The sequence below is a fragment of the Triticum aestivum genome, chromosome 7D (genome assembly GCF_018294505.1).
Source record: "Triticum aestivum cultivar Chinese Spring chromosome 7D, IWGSC CS RefSeq v2.1, whole genome shotgun sequence".
In the NCBI taxonomy this organism is placed as follows: Eukaryota; Viridiplantae; Streptophyta; class Magnoliopsida; order Poales; family Poaceae; genus Triticum; species Triticum aestivum.
This window is the reverse complement of record NC_057814.1, coordinates 209,690,256-209,708,218: the sequence shown is the minus strand read 5'-3', so window position 1 is coordinate 209,708,218 and position 17,963 is coordinate 209,690,256. Positions and strand designations below refer to the sequence as shown.

General features: G+C 46.0%; 1 long non-coding RNA gene across 1 annotated transcript; it reads left to right on the top strand.

Annotated features, from left to right (window-relative positions):
- Window positions 1-352: 352 nt before the first annotated feature.
- Window positions 353-4,441, top strand: LOC123168740 (uncharacterized). The gene is made up of 3 exons (XR_006484495.1): window positions 353-622; window positions 1,887-2,233; window positions 3,185-4,441. It is a non-coding gene; the product is annotated as an uncharacterized lncRNA (long non-coding RNA).
- Window positions 4,442-17,963: the final 13,522 nt, after the last annotated feature.

The following is a 17,963-nucleotide window of genomic DNA, read 5'->3' as shown; positions in this document are numbered from 1 at the left end:
TCCAACTCGATTTGTCGCATTCTCGCAAGTTCTAGAAATGAACAAGGCAAGAGGAGCAACAAACAAGAGAACAAAGAAAAATTGTCATGCAAAACATTTTGGTATTGCCATATTTGAAAAAAAAATCATATGTATATATAAGCACATATGTTTCTATGCCAAATTATCATTGTTGTTTTTGGAATATATTGTTACATGGGATCCAGATGTTTACATATAACTTTACTATTTTGGTGACATGCCATTATTTGTTGTGTGGACATAAACAAGTTATATTTTGAGCCATCAGATATAAGTCATGTGGTCTTCTCACTCAGTACCCATACTATATATTTGTCAGTGATGCCTTCCCTGCCCGAACAACCCTAGTACCATCTAACATCCACATATCGCCGCCACCTCTCCTCTAGGACCGACAAAGTCCGCCGGTCCTAACCTCCTGACCCCGCCTTGCCGTGGGCGCTGGCGTTGGGGAGATCTGCTCCGTTGTTATTCCTCCACAGCATCCACCTAGCACGACGGTTCGATGAGCAGGGTCGTCACCGGATCCGGCGAATCCAAGAATGACCGCCACCGGATCTGGTGAGTCATGAAGCCCACGACCATATGCGTCCACCCCCGAGTAAGCACAACTCCCCTAATATCTTTATCTCTGTGTTTACTTCCTGATTTTTGTTTTATGGTACATGTTTTGAGATCCCCCCTTGCTTCCTCACTAGATGGACAACTCCCCTGCTTGTGTGATATATTGAACTTTTATATTTGATGGAAATGAAGGTGTCTAATTGAAATCGATGGGAAGATCTATAGCAGATTGTGTGATATATGTGATATTGTTGTACCGAAATCGAAATAGATATGTAGATATGTCAAACTGCTATATCTGATGTGAAATGCGGATTTGTGAAACTAACATTCGTGATGTGAAACAGAATTGTAATTGGAAAGTATTTTTTTGTTGAAATGCATTTTTTTCAGAAATTGGAATGCATGTTTCTCTTTATGAAACTGTTGTCTCTTCATTATGTGAATGAGAACTTGGGGGTTCATTTTTTTTTGAAATGGTTTATGTCAGTACTTTGAAATAATGAGTTTCACTCTTTTGTGCAATAAGATAAACGAATAACAGAAATATACTTCGTTCATTTAGAAGTGAAAAAATAGTGAAACTGGTATGTGTATGAAATATTTCTCTTATTAAAATTAAAAAATTATGAAATTACTTGTCTGAAATATTTGAAATCGGTATTTTCTAAGTGTGTGTTTTGTTATTTCAGTGTGATATGTATTGCAAAAGTTGTCGAGATATAAATTGAAATTGTTTGTGTCACATTAGCTACAATGGATTTCACTCTTTTTGAGTACAAATGAATTTGGAGTAGCTAAAATCACCTTTTTTCTAAGAAATTGAAATTGTTTATGTCACCCATTTGAATAATCAGTTCAACTTATTTGTGACAATATATGAAATTACTTGTCTGAAATATATGAAATTAGTATTTCTTATATGTGTAATTTGTTATATCAGTGTGATTTGTATTGAACAAGTTATGGTAATATAAATTGAAATTGTTTGTGTCAATTTTTTCTTATATGTGTAATTGGTATAACAGAAATCATGATTGAAATATAAAAAGATTGATTTTTTTGTTGTTGTTTCTGTAGTCACTCATTTTTTAAATAATGAGTTTTACTGAAACTATTGAAATTATTTTCTAAAATGAGTGAAATTAGTTTGTTGAAATAATTGAAATATGTGATAGAAAGAATTCAAATCAGCATTGTTAAATTTACTGAAACAGAAATTGATATGTGTATTAAAGTTAATAAAACTGGAAGTTTAAAATGCGAAACAGAAATTGATATGTGTATCAATTTTTTGGCAGGATTTCAAACCAGTTAAATTGAGAGGTTGATCCTTTTAAATGCATGCCTGTACGTGTGTGAAATGGGAGACTTGCCTCTGTCCCAATCGTATGATTAAAGCGAGTGGCATGGCTAAAATCATGTGGGTGGGCTCCAGCTATTTAAATACAGTGGCTTCAATGAAGAAAACGGTGAAATACAGAGATACAACAAACGACAGGTTTTGAGTTGGCAGGATTCTATTGGTTGGTCAATCACAGCTAGTTGCCGGCTCTGGTAAAAACAACTTTGCGTGTCATGGATCCTGATGTCGTCGCTATCTCTCAAGAGTCAAACTCCTCATCTGACGCCATCTGGCTCACGGGAGGTAATAGCACCCCAGGTACCCTAACTTGCACAGAATGTGATGATTTAGTCCCAAACTTGCAAAACTTTACTTCACCATACCCCAACTTGCACCTCATGTGATGATTTAGTCCCAGGCCAATCACAGCTCGACAATTGGCAGCCAGGTGGCTGGACTGGTCAGCGCACGCACTTTTGCAGAAAACCCCCTACCATTTTCTTTAATCAACCCACACTCACCTCCCATTGACTGCAAAAGCATAAATAACCTAGTGTAAAGTGGAGTACATCCAAGATTCCAAGTTTGCTTGGAACTACGAATGTTCATGTATTTCATATTCAGAACGACATGTAGTTGCTCACCGTGGTTGATGAACCGACTCCGGTGATTCATAGACCATGTTTACATGAGAAGTTCATTCCTAATGTTCCCATCTTGACCACCACTATTGTCCCAACATCTAGGAAACATGTGCCACAAATTCCATGTGAAGAAGAGAGTTCACAATCCAAAATCCCACAACTTGAGAGTGATAAGAAAAGCAAGCTGAGTGACTCCACCAGAAGTGAGGAAGAGTGTCCACTTTCAAAAATCCCACCACTTGAGACTGAAAAGAAAAATGAGTTGAGTGAATCCACCAAATGTGAGGAGGAGTGTCCACTTTCCACAATTCCATATATTGAGGGTGATAAGAAAAGTGAGGTGAGTGAGTCCACAAAATGTGAGGATCAGATTGTTCATCATGAGATTAGAGAAATGCAAGGTCCCCACCTAGATATACCACACATTCAGGGAGAGAGGATTACTGTGTTGTGTGAGTCCACTAAATGTGAGGTTGATATTTTTCAACAAGATAATAGTGAGATGACTAATCCACCACCATGGGAAATTAGTAGTCCACCAAATGAAAAGAGAGAGGAACATTCAGTAACTAACCTTTCACAAAATTCTCTGTCTTTGAAATATGTGCAGGTGCAAAAGGCATACCTATCAGCCATCTTGCAATGATGGGAGATTGAGATCCAAGAACAAATATGGAGGACATGGAGTACCACTACACAAGGTGCGTCTGTGAAGATTGATTTCGGAAAGGCATTCAAGTACTCAATGAGGTAAACCAAAAAGGATCTTCCATTTTGATGCACCCCGAGGTATGCACATATGAACTCTTGAAACAATGGAAAAATGAAATAAGAGAAAATTTATTGGGCACATCCTTCAGCACACCATCAATCCATCAATATAATTTGTTCAACCATGATGGAAAAACAATGGATTTGGGAAACTTGAGATCTACACAAAAATGTTCAACTTTTTCTTTCCCTAGTTATTTTCTAGTGTCCTTGTGCTATAGTTTTGTAGACCGAGTAAAGTTGAGGATGACTTTTCTCCAAGAGAAGGAGGATGATATGGACATGCTCATGGTTGGTTATAAATTTGTGCGCCATGGAAATGTTTGCTGGAAGGAACTCCTAAGTCAAACAAAATATCATGTTGGCATCATCCATAAGATACCAAACTTGAAAACTAAAAATCTCTATATCATGAAACCTTTGCATTATGAGTTGGTATTGCCCTGCTTTCCTTTGTGTGATGACCAGGTAGAGTCGATGATGACTCTTTTTCAAGAGAGGGGGGATGATGAGGACATCTCAATTAATGAAACAACATCGATCATCCCTGGACAAACTTCAAGTGTGATAAACAAATGCATGATCAGATGCAACACAATTCTAAGGTGAAAGCTACAAATGAGGATTGCATTATTACTTTGCATGAATATTATCTACTTCCCTTCTACTTATATTTTGTAGATCAACGAGATTCAAGGACGACACTTCATCAAGGGAGGGAGGATGATTAGCACATGGGTACATCATACACGACTTTTTAGAAATGTGCAAAATTTAGGTAGAAAGAATTACTAAGCCGAATCATGCAAACACATGCCCAGGTGAACGCTAACTTAAGTTCATACTATAATCTTGAATACATGGCTGCAATTTCATATCCATTGTTGTTGGTTGAACTTAGGTATCACATGGAAGAAATCCAATAATCTATGAGCTCTTGAAGCAACCGGTTTGGAGGAACAAGTTTGGAGATAACAAGTTTCAAGTGAAGCTGATGCTATCAGTTTTTTACCTCTGATGTCTTGTTGTGCCACACCCATGTGGTGGAGAGATAGGGCCATAGGGGTACATTACCACAAGCTACATCAAATTATATTCCCAATGCAAAAAACATCACATCATTTGGAGTTGTGAGTCAAAAGTTCTAGCCAATCTCGTGGAAGGTGTCCAGGCTGTCAAGGCTTCGAGTTTCTCAGGGGCTCTCCAACAACTCCCAAAGTTGACTGCTTATTCCCCCAAGGAAGCCATCCAAACCTATTTACTTTTGAAACCATTTTCACACCTAGCTAAGGGGGGTTGTCCCTACTATAAAACCCCACCTCCCACATCCTCTAGAAAGAACCTTTTGTCAAACCATTCAGCTATAGGCTTATGCAGCAAGACTGCTAGAGAGATCCGAGAGATCCTTGCTACCTTTGCTCTTGTGAATTCATCCAGATTCGCGAGAAGGAGCCTCGGTTCCGTCCGTTTTGTGTGGGTTAGTCCATGTTTGTGGTTCTGCGATTGTTCGGACATCGGGTTGGAGTTCTTGTAGCTTCGGTCAGCCATTCCCAACGTACGGGTTGCATCCAACCTTGGCAGGTATAAAGCTAGTTATCCTGGATGCTTGCTGGTAGTTATCCCTCCTGATTCGATCCTACAACGTGAAGATCGGGCCCCCCTCGGGCGTGAATTCGTTCATTGGGTTCCCACCTATCATCTGGCATCAGAGCTTTCGTTGACATGGTAGGATTTGTTATCCAAGTTTATCTTGCTATCATCCCTTTGGATCGAGTGTTTTTCATGCTATATTTTCTGTCCTAGAAGTACAAAGCCCCACCAAAAATAAATCCAAGCCTTGTTGGTCCTGAGATCTTCTTTTTGCATACCTTGCATGTTCTTCAACTTTTAGATCTGCACCAAGTTCATCTTCGTAATTGTTTTTAGTTTGGTTGTTGTGCTTTGGAAAAAGAGTGAAAAAAAGGGTGGCAAAAAATTTTAAGAAAGGAAGAAAAAGAGTGGCAAAAAAGTCAAGAGAGAAAAAGAAAGTGTTGTGTAAGATCCAGAAGTTTCAGCGGTAGAAAAATTTCAAAACCTTGTGTGTTGTGTGTTTTTCAATCTTGGTGCAAAGGTGAGGCAGATCTATCCCCATATTTTCTTGGTTTGCATCAACTTGATTTTAGCACAAACCCCTTTTTTACCCCACCGAGCTCCACCAAAAACCGAAGCTAGTTCTTTGATCCTTGTCTTTCAATCGCTTTAACACATCCAGGAAAAGCACAATCTGATGTGAACTCATAAGAACTTTGGTGAGTAAGAGGTGAGGTTGTGTGATTCCACAAAAGTTATCCTATTCCACTTTTGTAGCCCCACTAACATGGCAGGATCTACACCAAGTACGCGTCAAAAGAATCATGGAGGAGAAAATTGTTTGGCCACCCGCGTTGATGTGCAGCAACTCGAGAACAACATACTCCGAGCCATGGAGAGGATACTTCACGAGCGTCCTCTAGCAGGTGGCGATAGGGTTCAATACCGACAATACCCTGCTACTCATGAGGTGCAGCAAAGAACACATGCAGGGCATGGTGTCGCTACTGGTCGTTGGTGTGCTGCTGCTGCTCCTGAAATGCGGCAAGGACGACATGCTTGAGGGCAAGCTACTCCTGCCCCCTAGGCATGTCGTTGCTGCTCATGAATCACAGCAAGGACGTTATGGCCGATAGCAAAGTTACGTCACCCGTCGGCACACCGACGACCCACCATAAAGTATTACCGTGGTTGACGAACCGACTCTAGTGATTCATAGCCCATGTTTACATAAGAAGTTCATTTCTAATGTTCCCATCTTGACCACCATTATTGTCCCAACATCCAGGAAACATGCGCCACAAATTTCATGTGAGGAAGAGAGTTCACAATCCAAAATCCCACAACTTGAGAGAGATAAGAAAAGAAAGTTGAGTGACTCCACCAAAACTGAGGAAGAGCGTCCACTTTCAAAAATCCCACCACTTGAGAGTGAAAAGAAAAATGAGTTGAGTGACTCCACCAAATGTGAGGAAGAGTGTCCACTTTCCACAATTCCATATATTGAGTGTGATAAGAAATGTGAGGTGAGTGAGTCACAAAATGCGAGGATCAGATTATTCATCATGAGATTAGAGAAGTGCAAGATCCCCACCAAGATATACCACACATTCAGGGAGAGAGGATTAATGAGTTGTGTGAGTCCACTAAATGTGAGGTTGATATTTCTCAACAAGATAATAGCAAGATTAGCGATCCACCACCATGGGAAATTAGTAGTCCACCAAATGAAAAGAGAGGAACATTCAATAACTAACCTTTCACAAAATTCTCTGTCTTTGAAATATGTGCAGGTGCAAAAGGCATACCTATCAGCCCTCTTGCAACGATGGGAGATTGAGATCCAAGAGCAATTATGGAGGACATGGAGTACCACTACACAATGTGCGTGTGTGAAGATTGATTTTCAGAAAGGCATTCAGGTACTCAATGTGGTAAACAAAAAGGATCTTCCATTTTGATGCACCCCGAGGTATGCATGAGGGAGTCCTGGATTAGGGGGTCCTCGGACAGCCGGACTATATACTTTGGCCGGACTGTTGGACTATGAAGATACAAGATTGAAGACTTCGTCCCGTGTCCGGATGGGACTCTCCTTTGCGTGGAAGGCAGCTTGGCAATTCGGATATGTAGATCTCCTCCCTTGTAACCGACTCTGTGTAACCCTAGCTCCCTCCGGTGTCTATATAAACCGGAGGGTTTAGTCCATAGGACAACAACAATCATAATCATAGGCTAGCTTCTAGGGTTTAGCCTCTATGATCTCGTGGTAGATCAACTCTTGTAATACTCATATCATCAAGATCAATCAAGCAGGAAGTAGGGTATTACCTCCATCGAGAGGGCCCGAACCTGGGTAAACATCGTGTCCCCCGCCTCCTGTTACCATCCGCCTTAGACGCACAGTTCGGGACCCCCTACCCGAGATCCGCCGGTTTTCACACCGACATTGGTGCTTTCATTGAGAGTTCCACTGTGCCGTCGCGATAAAGGCTCGATGGCCCCTTCAATCATCGGTAACGATGCGATCCAGGGTGAGGTTTTCCTCCCCGGACAAATCTTCGTATTTGGCGGCTTCGTACTGCGGGCCAACTCGCTTGGCCATCTGGAGTAGATCGAGAACTACGCCGCTGGCCATCAGGTCAGGTTTGGAAGTTTGAACTATACCGCCGACATCCACGGAGACTTGATCTTCGTCGGATTCGAGCCCGTGTCAGGTGCGCCGCACAGTCACGATGAGCATGACTTAGCTCTGCCGTCGGACAGTGTTCGGGAAATCACACCTGCGGCTACTCCGGCCCTCAATCTGGAGCAGATCGTGCCGTCCGAGGATGGGTGGATAGACCCCGTCACGGAGGCCGCGCACTCAGCGGCGAGAGAGCCGAATGCTGACTTCACCTCCTATGAGACCCGTGTTGCTAGACACTTGGATTCGTCCCCAGCCACGGGCTCTGAACCGCCTGCGTCCGTGCCTATCGAATTTGATTGGGCACCGATCATGGAGTTTTCCTCCGTGGATATATTTCAGCACTCGCCCCTGGGCAACGTGCTAAATTCATTGAGGTCTCTCTCCTTGTCAGGAGACCCTCGGCCGAACTATGTCCGGCTTGAGTGGGATGCGGACGACGAAGAAATTTGTTCCCCACCCACCACCCACTTAATAGCCACTGTCGACGACTTAACCGACATGCTTGATTTCGGCTCTGAAGACATCACCGGTCTGGACGACGATGCAGGAGACGAATAGGAACCACCGCCCACAGGGCGCTGGACTGCCACCTCATCGTATGATATATACATGGTGGACACCCCCAAAGAAGGCGATGGCGATAAGGCAACGGAGGACAATCCCTCCGAGAAGCAACCCAAGCACCGGCGTCAGCGGCGCCGCTCTAAGCCCCGCCATAGCAAAAGCAGCGATACCAGCACAAGAGACAATAACGCCACAGATAATGCCGAAGACAACAATCCCCTCCAGCCAGGTTTCGAGCAGGAGGACGGGCAAGCTAGCCCTAAGGAGCAGGCAGCTGGCGGAAAATCTGAGGATGACAATTACATGCCCCTCTCCGAAGACGAGGTGAGCCTCAGCGACGAAGAATTTATCGTGCCCGAGGATCCCGTCGAACTGGAGCGCTTTAAGTGCCGGCTTATAGCCACAGCAAAAAGCCTGAAGAAAAAGTAGCAGCAGCTTCAAACTGACCAAGACCTGCTAGCAGATAGATGGACTGAGGTCCTGGCGGCCGAGGAATACGAACTCGAACGCCCTACCAAGAGTTACCCAAAGCGCAGGTTGCTACCCCAACTCGAGGAGGAAGCACTAAAACCTACATTACCAGCATATGATGCGGCTGATCGGCCACCTCGTGGCCGAGACAGAGTGGCATATCAGCCCAAAGTCCAGCCCGCACCCCGTCGCCAGTCAAACAAAAACACCCAGGACCTGCGAGACGTATTGGAAAACAAAGCAGGACATAAAAGATCGATCTACAGATCACGGGGGCGAGCCCCAACGCGTGACGATGATCATCACGCCGGATACAATAAAAGCAAATCCGGCCGGGCCGAATACAACAGACAAGACTTGTATGAACTGCGTCGTGACATAGCCCGGCACAGAGGCACCGCACACCCCCTATGTTTCACTGATGAAGTGATGGATCACGAATTCCTAGAAGGATTTAAACCCGTGAACATTGAGTCATATGATGGTACAATAGACCCCGCGGTACGGATCGAGGATTTCCTCCTCCACATCCACATGGCCCGCGGTGATGATCTACATGCCATCAAGTACCTCCCACTAAAACTCAAAGGACCAGCTCGGCATTGGCTGAATAGCTTGCCAGCAAACTCCATTGGTAGTTGGGAGAACTTGGAAGATGCATTCCTTGACAACTTCCAGGGCACTTATGTGCGACCACCGGATGCTGATGACTTGAGCCACATAACCCAACAGCCATGGGAATCGGCCAGGAAATTCTGGACTCGGTTCCTAACTAAAAAGAACCAAATTGTCGACTGTCCGGATGCCGAGGCCTTAGCGGAATTCAAGCATAATATCCGTGACGAGTGGCTCGCCCGACACCTCGGCCAAGAGAAGCCAAAGTCCATGGCAGCCCTCACGACACTCATGACCCGCTTTTGCGCGGGCGAAGACAGCTGGCTGGCTCGCAGCAACAACACATCAAGAAATCATGGCAATTCGGATGGCAAAGATAGTAACGACAGACCATGTCGCAACAGACACAAGCGCCGCAACAACAGCGACAACGCCAAAGACACGGCAGTCAATGCCGGATTCAGTGGCTCTAAATCCGGTCAGCGGAAAAAGGCGTTCAAAAGAAGCAATCCGGGCCCGTCCAGTTTGGACCGCATACTCAATCGCTCGTGTCAAATTCATGGCACCCCCGATAAGCCAGCCAACCACACCAACAGAGAATGTTGGGTGTTCAAACAGGCCGGCAAGTTGAATACTGAAAACAAGGAAAAGGGCTGCATAGCGACGATGAGGAGGAGCCCCGGCCGCCAATCACAGGAGGATAGAGGAAATTTCCTCCCCAAGTGAAAACGGTGAACATGATATACGCAACGCATATTCCCAAGAGGGAACGGAATCGTGCACTAAGGGACGTCTATGCGATGGAGCCAGTCGCCCCAAAGTTCAACCCGTGGTCTTCTTGTCCGATCACTTTCGATCACAGGGACCACCCCACTAGTATCCGTCATGGCGGTTCTGCCGCATTGGTTCTTGATCCCATCATTGACGGATTTCACCTCACTCGAGTCCTTATGGACTGTGGCAGCAGCCTGAACCTGCTCTATCAGGATACAGTGCGCAAAATGGGTATAGACCCCTCGAGGATCAGATCAAACCCACAAAAACCACCTTCAAGGGTGTCATACCAGGTGTAGAGGCCTGTTGCACGGGCTCAATCACACTGGAAGTGGTCTTCGGATCTCCGGACAACTTCCGAAGCGAGGAGTTAATCTTCGATATCGTCCCCTTCCGCAGTGGCTATCACGCACTACTCGGATGAAACGCATTTGCTAGATTCAATGCGGTACCGCATTATGCATACCTCAAGCTCAAAATGCCAGGACCTCGCGGAGTTATAACAGTTAATGGAAACACAGAACGCTCGCTCCGCACGGAGGAGCACACTGCAGCCCTCGCAGCGGAAGCACAAAGCAGCCTTCTGAGGCCAACCACCAATTAGGAAAAAAGGAACCCGGACACCTTCAAGCGAGTCCGAAGTAACCTGCAACAGGATCTCCAGGCACGTTCAGAGCTCGGGTAGCAATTCGGCCTCCGTCATAGTCCCAGTCAAGCGGCGAAATTTGTGTAGCGCGTACATAACTACGCACTCAAGATACCATGGGCATAGGCGGAGGCACGGCTATGGCACGACCCACAATGCGGCTCAACCACCCTAGGGACCGTATAGCTTTATCATTTTCTCTCTTTCAGGACCTTATTCTCTGGAAGCCCTTTCCGGCAGTCTGATCGTCGGACCCCTTACGGGAAGGAAATACCAAGGAAACAAGAAGCTCTGATATACAACGGAATTCCCAGGTGGTCTCTGATAAACGATCGATGTACTGTTTTTACATACCCATACGCTGCTTGCCCTTGGATAGAACATGTCGAATAGTCCAATTTTTTGCTTATTGCACTATTTGTATACGTATGCTTTGACGTATTATTTAAATAACAATGTATAGCGTTAACCTATTATTGCATTTATTTTTTTCCTTGTCTGCTTATTTACGACAAGTGGCACTCGTACATTCTGGTACGACCATCGCGCCAGGGGCTTCAGTGTACCCCATAACACGGCACGAAAAGTCCGAACACTTTCGACAGTGCGGCACCCCGAACTTATAACATTATATGCATCAGCTCCGAATCATGTCTTGGGTCAATAGTTGGGTTTGCCCGGCTCCCATGTTTTGGTACCTTACATTCCGCTATATTGGCTAAGGTAGCACTGGGAGAACTACTGCGATTGTGTCCCGGTTCTTCCGGATGAGCACCTCAGTAGAGAAAGCCGAAAACTGACTGCCATGATGCGGCGAGAGCTGGTCGCTGTTCGAGAGGTCTCAAATCCTTAAAGATTTTTTCCGCTTCGGGGGAGGAGTCGGCCTTGTCCGATTTAGGCGTATATAGCGCCCCAAATTCGGCCTTCCGAATACTAGGGGCTTCGCCAAAATTTAAAATTGTAGACTTCTATGGCTAAGTGAGAGTGATAAAGCATTATAGTCCGATTGCCTAGTTCGTTGTGCTGAACACCTCCTTCGAAGGACCCAAAAATTGGGATAAAGAGTGATCAGGTTTATCCCGAACACCCTAGTACTAGCTACAGGGGGGCAAAAGCCGACGACTGGCCAACTCTCAGATTTTATAAACGGTCGCACAGAAGGTAATATTTTAAATTAACAAGCGTTCATAGCGTAGATGAACTCATTTCATATTACAGGATCACATGAGTACATTCATTCAAATATTACATCCTTAGCACATTCCTCTGCCACAAGGCGAGCACCCTTCAGGACACTATCATAATACTTCTCGGGGTGGCGATGCTCCTTGCCATCCGGCGGCCCCTCCTTCACCAGCTTTTCGGCGTCCATCTTCGCCCGGTGCACTTTCGCCCAGGCAAAGGCCCTGCGCGCACCCTCAATGCAGACGGACCGCTTGATGACTTCAAGCCGTGGGCAGGCATTCACAAGCCGCCTTACCAGCCCAAAGTAGCTGCCAGGCAGGGGCTCGCCAGGCCACATCCGGACCATGAGGCCCTTCATGGCCTCTTCGGCCGCCTTGTGAAATTCGACCAGTTGCTTCAACTGGTCGCTCAAGGGCATCGGATGTTCGGTCCCAGTGTACTGAGACTAGAACAACTTCTCCGTCGAGCTCCCATCCTCGGCCCGGTAGAATTCCGCGGCATCCGACACACTGCGGTGTAGATCTACGAACGCTCCTGGAGAGCTCCGAACTCGGGTAAGTAAAAGGAAAGTTTCCTTCACATGCTTGCTTTGCATAATGAATGCCTTACCCGCCGCTATCTTCTTAACCGCCTGAATCTCCTGGAGGGCCTTTTGGGCTTCGGCCTTGGCATTTTGTGCGTTCTCGAGGGCCTTCGCAAGCTTGGACCCTTGCGTCTTAGAGTCACGCTCCAAGGGCTCGTATTTCTTGACGAAATCCTGGAGCTCTTGCTGAACCTCGCCAACTCGGGCCTCGTACCTCTCGCGCTCAGTGCGCTCCTTGGCCGCTTTGTCTTCGGCCTCGGACAACGCCTTCTTCAGGGCCGCCACTTCGGCCTTGGACCCTTTGGCCTCCCCTGATGGGGCGGCCTTCCTTTTCCTGTCCCCCGGGCCGGGGGAGGTGGACTTTCCTCTTCCTCCTCCTCGTTTTCATGGGAGGAGTGCGCCTCGGTGTTTTTGGACAATGAGTCCGATATAACCTTGCGCCGGAGACCTTTCCTGGTCCCCGTGGCCTTCTTCTTGGCCTTCTTCTCCGGCGCCTCATAAGACGCTGGAACCAGCATCTCCGTTAGGAGAGCATCTGCTGGATCTTTGGGCAGGGGGCTGGACAATCGATCTGCTCCGCTGTCGCTACCCAGTCCTGTTAAAATGGCGGGGAAGCTCAGATCCCCCACATGATTTTACTAGGGAAAAAGAACATCTTGTGAGATGTAAAAGACTTACCAGATTGGCAGGGCGCTTTGCGCTGAGTCCGCGATCCTCGGTAAGGGGGGGGAGGCACCTCGACGCCCTTGAACAGCACCTTCCAGACGTCTTTGTGCGTCATGTGGAAGAGCTCTCGCAGCGTCTGGTGCTCGGCCGGGTCAAACTCCCACATATTGAATGCCCATCTTTGACACGGGAGAGCATGACCTGGACCATGTTGACGAGCTTGGTTGTCTTGCTCATCATGTTTTTGATACATTTCTGGAGTCCGGTCAGCTCCACCGACGAGCCCCAGGATAGGCCCTTCTCTTTCCAGGAGGTGAGCCGCATGGGGATGCCGGATCGAAATTCGGGGGCCGCCACCCAGTTGGTGTCGCGCATCTCGGTGATGTAGAACCACCCCGATTACCACCCCTTCACGGTCTCCACATAGGAGCCTTCGAGCTAGGTGACGTTGGGCATTTTGTCCACCATGGCGCCTCCGCAATCCGCCTGCTGACCAACTACCACCTTTGGCTTCACGTTGAAGGTCTTCAGCCATAGGCCGAAGTGGGGCTTGATGCGAAGGAAGGCCTCGCACACGACGATAAACGCCGAGATGTTGAGGATGAAGTTAGGAGCCAGATCATGGAAGTCCAGCCCATAGTAAAACATGAGCCCGCGGACAAACGGGTGTAGGGGAAATCCCAGTCCGCGGACGAAGTGGGTAAGAAATACCACCCTCTCATGGGGTTCTGGAGTAGGGACGATCTGCCCTGCGTCTGGGAGCCGGTGCGCGATGTCTGCGGCCAGGTATCCGGCTCCCCGGAGCTTCGTAATGTCCTCCTCCATAACGGAGGAGACCATCCATTTACCTCCCGCTCCAGACATGTTTGGAGTGGTTTTGTGGAGAAAATGCGAACTTGGGCGCTGGAGCTCGAGTGCGTGGGAATGGATGGGCAAGGAAGAAGAAGGCGTGGGAGAAAAAGAGGAGTCCTTGTCCCTTTATAAAGGCAGTAGAAACTGCGCGCCTCCCCACTTGCCTGGTAAACCCGCTTATTCCCCAAGCGCCGTAATTAATGCCACGGTTGGGTTACCCACACCCGTATTGATGAGAATCCCGTGATAAGGGGACACGATCTCTGCTTCGACAAGACGTGCCAAGAAAACCGCCTCGCAATATGTGCAGTAGCTGGTTGGGAAAAACGGTTCGAATAATGACCGGGCCGTGGCGTGATGTCACGCTATAAAACTTGTCAGCAGATTAGATTTGTGGAATATTGTACTCCCTACGGTGGTATGTGGAATTTGTTTTGCAGAGCCGGACACGATCCTTGTGTTCAAAATCTTCTATGGAGTATTCGGAGGAGGAACCCGAGGAACCCGCCTTGCAATGCCGAAGACAATCTGCGCGCCGGGCTCATCATCATTGAAGCCTGGTTCAGGGGCTACTAAGGGAGTCCTGGATTAGGGGGTCCTCGGACAGCCGGACTATATACTTTGGCCGGACTGTTGGACTTTGAAGATACAACATTGAAGACTTCGTCCCGTGTCCGGATGGGACTCTCCCTTGCGTGGAAGGCATGCTTGGCAATTCGGATATGTAGATCTCCTCCCTTGTAACCGACTCTGTGTAACCCTAGCTCCCTCCGGTGTCTATATAAACCGGAGGGCTTAGTCCGTAGGACAACAACAATCATAATCATAGGCTAGCTTCTAGGGTTTAGCCTCTACGATCTCGTGGTAGATCAACTCTTGTAATACTCATATCATCAAGATCAATCAAGCAGGAAGTAGCGTATTACCTCCATCGAGAGGGCCCGAACCTGGGTAAACATCGTGTGCCCCGCCTCCTGTTACCATCCGCCTTAGACGCACAGTTCGGGACCCCCTACCCGATATCCGCCGGTTTAGACACCGACAATGCACACATGAACTCTTGAAGCAATGGCGAAATGAAATAAGAGAAAAAATTATTGGGCACATCCTTCGGCACACGATTAATCCATCAATATAATTTGTTCAACCATGATGGAAAAACAATGGATTTGGGAAACTTGAGATGCACACAAAAATGTTCAACCTTTTCTTTCCTTAGTTATTTTCTAGTGTCCTAGTGGTATAATTTTGTAGACCAAGTAAAGTCGAGGACGACTTTTCTCCAAGAGAGGGAGGATAATATGGAAATGTTCATGGTTGGTTATACATTTGTGCTTCATGGAAATGTTTTCTAGAAGGAACTCCTAAGTCGAACAAAATATCATGTTGGCATCATCCATAAGATATCAAACTTGAAACCTGAAAATCTCTATATCATGAAACCTTTACATTATGATTTGGTATTGCTCTGCTTTCTTTCGTGTGATGAGCAGGTAGAGTCGAGGACGACTCTTTTTCAAGAGAGGGGGGATGATGAGGACATCTCAATCCTTGAAACAACACCGATCATCCCTGGACAAACTCCAAGTTGTGATAAACAAATGCAAGATCAGATGCAACACAATTTCAAGGTGAAAGCTACAAATGAGGATTGCATTATTCCTTTGCATGAATATTATCTACTTCCCTTCCACCTATCTTTTGTAGATCAACGAGAGTCGAGGACGACTCTTCATCAAGGGAGGGAGTATGATGAGCACATGGGTACATCATACACAACTTTTCAGAAATGTGCAAAATTTAGTCGGAAAGAATTACTAAGCCGAATCAAGCAAACACATGCCCAGGTGAACGCTAAATTAAGTTCATACTATATTCTTGAATACATGGTTGCACTTTTATCCCCATTGTTGTTGGTTGAACTTAGGTATCACATGGAAGAAATCCAACAAACAATGAGCTCTTGAAGCAACCGATTTGGAGGAACAAGTTTGGAGATAACAATTTTCAAGTGAAGCTGATGCTATCAGTTTTTACGTCTGATGTTTTGTTGTGCCACACCCATGTGGTGGAGAGACGGGGCCTGATACGTCTCCAATGTATCTATAATTTTTGCCTGTTCCATGCTGTTATATTATCATTCTTGGATGTTTTACAATCATTTTGTAGCAACTTTATATGATTTTTTGGGACTAACCTATTGACATAGTGCCCGGTGCTAGTTCCTGTTTTTCCTTGTTTTTTACTTCGTAGACAATCAATACCAAACGGAGTCCAAACACAGCGAAACTTTTTGGAGATTTTTTCTGGACCAAAAGGGACAAGTTGGGCCAAAGAAGTAGCAGAGGGGTGCCCCGAGGGGGGCACAACCCACCTGGGCACGCCCTGGTGGGTTGTGCCCACCTCGGTGGCCTCCTGCACCGCCTCTTTGCTCTATAAATACCTCAGAAATCCAAAAACCTAGGGGAGTCGACAAAACACAATTCCAGCCGCCGCAAGTTCAAGAACCACCAGGTCCAATCTAGACTCCATCACAGAGGGGTTCATCATCTCATTGGTGCCTCTCCGATGATTCGTGAGTAGTTCATTCTAGACCTACGGGTCCGTAGGCAGTAGCTAGATGGCTTCCTCTCTCTCTTTTGATTCTCAATATAATGGTCTCTTGGAGATCTGATGTAACTATTTTTGCAGTGTGTTTGTTGGGATCCTATGAACTTTGAGTTTATGATCAGGTCTATTTTATCAATGAAAGTTAATCGAGTTTTGATCTCTTATATGCATGATTACTTATAGCCTCATATTTCTTCTTCGAATCTTTGGTTTAGTTAGGCCAACTAGATTGATTTTTCTTGCCATGGGAGGAGGTGCTTTGTGACGGGTTAGGTCGTGCAATGTTCTTTCCCAATGACAGAAGGGGCAGCAAGACACATATTGATCGTTGCCATTAAGGATAACAAGATGGGGTATATTCCTACATGAATAGATCTTGTCTACATCATGTCATTGTTCTTATTGCATTACTCCGTTGTTCCATGAACTTAATACACTAGATGGATGCTGGATAGCGGTCTATGTGTGGAGTAATAGTAGTAGATGCAGGAAAGAGTCGGTCTACTAATCCTGGACGTGATGCCTATATAATGATCATTGCTTGGATATCGTCATAATTATTTGAAGTTCGATCAATTGCCCAATAGTAATTCGTTTACCCACCGTATGCTATTTTTCTCGAGAGAAGCCACTAGTGAAATCTACGGCCCCCGGGTCTCTTCTTTATCATATTTGCTTTTCCGATCTATTATTTGCCTCTTTTATTTTCAGATCTATTAATCCAAAAACCCAAAAATACCTTGCTACCATTTTTCGTTATTTATTTTATCTCGCATTCCCGCGAGATCTATTTATCCAATCTACTACAATTTTATCTATCTTTTACTCGGGAGGGATTGACAACCGCTCTTACGCGTCGGGTTGCAAGTATTCGTTCTTTGTGTGCAGGTACCGTTTACATAGTGTTGCGTGGTTATCCTACCGGTTTGAGAACCTTGGTCTCATCACTAAGGGAAATACCTACCGTAGCTGTGCTGCATCATCCCTTCCTCTTCGGGGAAAATACTGACACAGACACGAGCCATCAAGGCCACAGGGGTACATCACGAGAACCTACATCAAATTATCTTTCCAATGCAAGAAAAACCTTACATCATTTGGAGTTGTGAGTCAAAAGTTCTAGCCAATCCTAGGGAAGGTGTCTAGGCTGTCATGGCTTCGCAAATTTCCGAGGAGCTCTCCAACCACTCCCAAAGTTGACTGCTTATTCCCACTAGGAAGCCATGCAAACCTGTTTACTTTTGAAACCATTTTCACACCTAGCTAAAGGGGGTTGTCCCTGTTATAAAACCCCACCTCCCCCATCCTCTAGAAAGAACGTTTTGTCAAATCATTCTGCTACAAGCTTATGTAGCAAGACTGCTAGAGAGATCCGAGAGATATATCAGCATCCC